This window comes from Elaeis guineensis, chromosome 3 (genome assembly GCF_000442705.2).
Source record: "Elaeis guineensis isolate ETL-2024a chromosome 3, EG11, whole genome shotgun sequence".
NCBI classification, from domain to species: Eukaryota; Viridiplantae; Streptophyta; class Magnoliopsida; order Arecales; family Arecaceae; genus Elaeis; species Elaeis guineensis.
In genome coordinates this window covers 27007190-27012467 of record NC_025995.2, presented here as the reverse complement: position 1 = coordinate 27012467, position 5278 = coordinate 27007190, and positions in this window count along the sequence as shown.

The following is a 5278-nucleotide window of genomic DNA, read 5'->3' as shown; positions in this document are numbered from 1 at the left end:
GTACTGGACTATCTAAATTTTTAATTCAATGATGAAAGATTTCTGAACATAATCAAGTACTTGTGAAGTTAGTGTGTGAGTTAAAATGGAATTGATCCCTCCGAATAAGTAAGAGTTAATGCATTACTATATTTTAATTCAGTAAAACTTCGATCAAGATAATCTATATGATGGATTTAAAAAGTTGAAATACAATGTAGATGACTTTTTTTAGATTGACAGTCAAATCTCAGGACACTTTGAGTATTAAGATCAAAGGGATGAATTATATGGTAACTATATGCCAATGGGTTCTTGAATGTTGCTTAGTAATCCTTTGATCTATCTAGACATTGGGTACCATTGCTAGATGGTCACTTTAATTGGTACAAAAAAATTATTTTTGTACTATCGATTTAGGTTTGAATCTATGGGGTCACACTCAAAAGAAGTTTCTGACTTATCATGCAGCTAATCTATGATTAAGAATCATTTCAGGATATAATCATCAATTCGATTGATGATTAACCTTGTGCAAAAATTATAATAAATTAATTTATTAATAGTTAATGAATTATAAAAAAATTAATTAGTAATTAGATTGTTAATTAGTTCAATTTGATTGAGCATTGAGATTTGGATCAAGTCTAATTGAATTAGATTCAATTAGATTTGACCCGATTAAGTTATAAGATAATCTAATCGCTAAGGATGTTTGATTCCTGATTTGATCGAAATTTGAATTCGATTAATTTTTAATTTGATTAGAATTTAATCAAGATAATTTGTTACCTAATTAAATTAGGTTCAATGATCTGAATGGATCCAACCTATTTAGTTTGGTTGAGAACCTAATTGGATAAAACTCAAGTTCAAATGGATTTTAACCAAAGCCCACGCGCCACCCTATCTCTGCACCCTTCTTTTCTTCACACAAGAAATATTTCTGCATGAATATTTCTCACACCTAAAAGAGGATTGATGCCCACTTTCTAATCTCCTTTAGTTTTGAATGAGGTTGGTTTAAAATTTGAGTTCAAAATGTTTGAATTTGAATGAGAACTTAGAGTCCAAACCTTGTTGGACTCTTCCCAAAATTGCCGACCTCTCTTCCCATGTACGAATTAGTTTTTGCATGATGATTTCTCATGCCAATCTAATGTTTTTTGCCTCTCTTTTGTGCCACCTTGGGATAGGATAGGATTAGTTAAGTTTTGAATTCAAATAGGTTTGAATTTAAATTAAACTACCTACTGTTTATCCTATCCTATCTCATCTCCACGCCAACCATAGAACCTCTCAATTTTATGTGATAAAAGTTGGGAATTTCACCATGGAAATTGGTTTTTGAGAGAGAGGGGGTGTGAAACAGAGAGGGGGTGGGTCATTCTATGCGACAGAAAGAGGAAAACTATTTCCTCTTCGGGCATGAGTTCTAAGGTGAGGTTCTAGGGTCTCGGCTCTAGATTTTTGTGAGAGAAAAAATCAAAAGTATCTTGTTCCATACCTTCGAAACCACCACCTCCTCCTATTGTTCCATCCTTTGATCTGAAAGAGTTTGCGTGATCCAAAGAAAGGAGCACATATCAGCCATCCAGTGCCTTTCACACGAGCTAGCACTCTCGGAGAAGGACGATCTGATCAGAACTTCGAGTGGATATTTTGTAGAGATTGGACATACTGTGCAGCTTTCTGACATCAGGAAGAATTCGTTACCACATCCATCAGCAGTGGTGATCATCGATCCACACTCTGGTAAAGAATCTAATTTCAATAGATAGGATCTACTCCCAATTAGAATACTTATTTCAGATTTGATCTGCTTGCATGATTGATATGATCAATCATACTTTAAATCAGATATTGCATTTATACATATCATATGATCTTTGTTTGATAGTTTCTAGATCAGATTTAGGGTATGCAAATAGATCAAAATATTTAATTTGTAGTCTTCTAATAAAATTTTTGAAAATACATGCTTTGAACTATCGATTTTCTCTTCAGATGTGGTGAATAAAATATTGATAATCAAAAGAAAAGTTAATGAAGAATATATGGAAGGAGAAAAATCAAAAAAAGAGAAAAAAGTCAAATAATTCTCAGGGACAGAATAATAAAAATACTAAGGTTCGAATAAGAGATTAGTGAGTGATAACACTAGATCAATTGATAGCGTAAAATATTTTAAACAAAATTTTATGTCTTGACAGGATGGGGTGCATCTCGGCCATCTCATCCCATTCCTATGAGAAAGTAGAATTGATATGGGCTCGGAACTCCAAAATCCATCTATACAGGGAGAAAAAAGGAAAGAGAAAATATGGAAAGGAAGAAAAGAAAAAAATAAAAGAAAAGAAGAAGAAAAATAAAAAAAAATGAAAGGAGAAGAAAAAGAAAGAAAAAGAGAGAAAAGAAAGGAAGGTAATGGAAAAGAAGGAACAAATAAAAAAAAGAATGAAAGAAATAAAGGAAAGAAGAAGGAAAAAAAGATAGAGAATACCTATTAGGATGCATGACCAAGACTACCGTTGAGACTGAATAAAATAGTAGGGCATCTTGTTCTATGGAGAAACCAAAACATCTTTATCCCATGAAATTTAAAACTTTGGTTCTAAATGTAGCAAAGCTCATACCGATAATGAATGTCGTTGGATCATTGGTGCTTCTTTAAATATAATAAGATATGCAACGAAATAGTTGAATACCCATAAAGAACTAAGTCAGCTTGCCTCGATAATTGAACAAAATAAAGATAGAAATCACGGACTCGAGGAAGAGTCTATGCTCTTATATAACAAGATGCACAAATCCGATGTAGTAGTAATGGACTCTAAGAGATATTCTCAGAATTAATTGGATTAATCAATTGATTTCACTCGTAAGATAAGTAATGATTTATCTTCTCTAAATTTTTTTATTAATATAATATTATTTTTGAATATCATACAAATTAGTTGATTTATATGTGACATATAAATTTTACAAAAATATGTTTTGAATAGATATTGATATGAAATTTTGAAGTAGTATTTCTTAGACTATTATTGTAGTTGTTTATTGATTTGAAATCATATATATATATTTTAATTTGAATATGAAATATATATTATTGTGTAAAAATGAATATTTATACAAATTGGATTTGAGCTTTCAGTCTGACTATGTTCTAAACCATACCAATTGAGGCTTATACATTGACACTCTGATTATTATTGAGCTCATGATTCTATTTTTGACCTAACTATAGGGTATAAATATAGTGTTCCAACCTTATCATAGAGTATAATTGCGGTATTCTGGTTTGACCACAGGATATAAGTATGGCATTCTGGCTCTGCCATAGGATATGTATAAATGTGGTCATAGTTAAAGATTGATGAGTTGATTGAAATTTATTCTAAATCAGATTATTTAATATGATTGATTTCGAAATCAAATATATGACTATGTATATGAATATTTGAAAGATATTAATATTATTAAATTTATATTTTAAAAATAAATTTTATTATGTTTGTGCATTGATGAATGATACATTATATTTTGACTATCACATCCTATATTACCATATAAATTATCTAGTCAAGATATTCATTGCTTATCGGAGTATCAAGCTCATTATTCTCTCTTTTTTTTAATAGATTCAGATGCTTAGTTTCAGATATGGGTACTACTTGAGAGTAAGATTAAAGTAAGATTCAGCAATATCAAAATTATTTAGATTTATATATTATTATTAGTTGAAATTTATTAGTCAAGATTTTTTGATGTAAAGACTTTCAAATATATTTATTAGTCGAATTTGTTTGTTGAATTTTGATTTTTAGTTATTTAAATTAATTCTACTATTTTTTTATAATATTGTAAAGAGATATCTTGCATGCTTGTGAGAAGAGTTCTCTATAAGTATGCAAGGATTGTCATGATCTCTGGCTCACGATCTCAGATTGAGGACATAATTCCATACATAGGTTCTGAAAAGAGGTTTTGTTAGATGTATGTCCTGAAAAGTCAATATAGCAAGACATGTTGTAATAATTCTAGGATATATATTTGCACTTAAATATTGGATTTTCAATAAAGGAGAATTTTTCTTATCCATTCTTGTCTAATGTGTCCAAGAATTATCTTCGGAATTAATAATTTAAAGGTACATATTTTCAAAAATTGAGATTTAGAGATATATATAATTAATTCTGAAATTACCCTTGATCGATGGATCATTACGGAGATGGTGACTGATCCGATAGATTGATGCACAGATCGCTTCCTTCAAGATAGATGAATCTCTAGTCTATAGTGTGGAAATATTGAGCGAGAGTGCCGATGGTTGTTACAGAATATCGGTACTGAGCATAACCAAATGAGAGATCATATGGATGTCTACTCACTCATCAGTGATCTTTTCGATGCTGTAGTAGTGTGAGTAATTCTTTGACCTACGATGTCTCAACTGCTCACAGTGGGGTTGTTGTAGTTTGACTGCATATAAACATGATCTCTTCGTCATTTTGATCTTTATAGTGTATATTGGCTACAGTAGATTCATTGTAGGAGTAGTATGTATATTTAAATAAGATCTATCGACCTTAGTAGATAAAGAGTAGTCCTATGAGGTTTCGAGGCTGAGTCCTTAAGTCTGTGGCTACAGTAAGATGATTGATGGAAAGGAGTTTCCATCGATATCATAATTTGAACTTGAGCTAATCCAATCTTTCATATGACAGATATTGATATTTGACGAGTTTTCATAATCTCCATCTAGTTGGAACTCATGATAGAGGAACTGAATCACAAGGTAACTACACCTAGGAGTTTTGCTTATTCTATTCTGCTGGATTGTTACTACATGCTGCTAGATAACACTAGTAGATTGTGAGAACTTACTAAGATCATTTTGAATCGATGATCCTTGTTAGTTGAGAGTTGGAAGAGTTTCAACCCATTGAAAAGTATTTTAATGATAGTAGGACTGAAAATAGTTCGATTGGTTCGATTTTAAGTGATTTTTCCCAACTGAACAGATATTTTGGTTTAAGATGTTCCTAAAATCGAATATTTGACTAAACATAATCGATTTTTTTGGTTTGGTTTTATATCAGTTCGGTTTGTTCATGTAGTTTTTTCAAGTATTTGAATGGTTTGAATGGTTTTTCGATTTAAGAGGATTAGTCGATTTGGTTTTCATTTTTTATTCCTTTATTATGGTCCATAATCAAGTCAAATTTGATCTAAGTTGGATTGAAATAGGGCCAAATCAATATTTTAAATTCTTAATTCATATAAAATACATAGC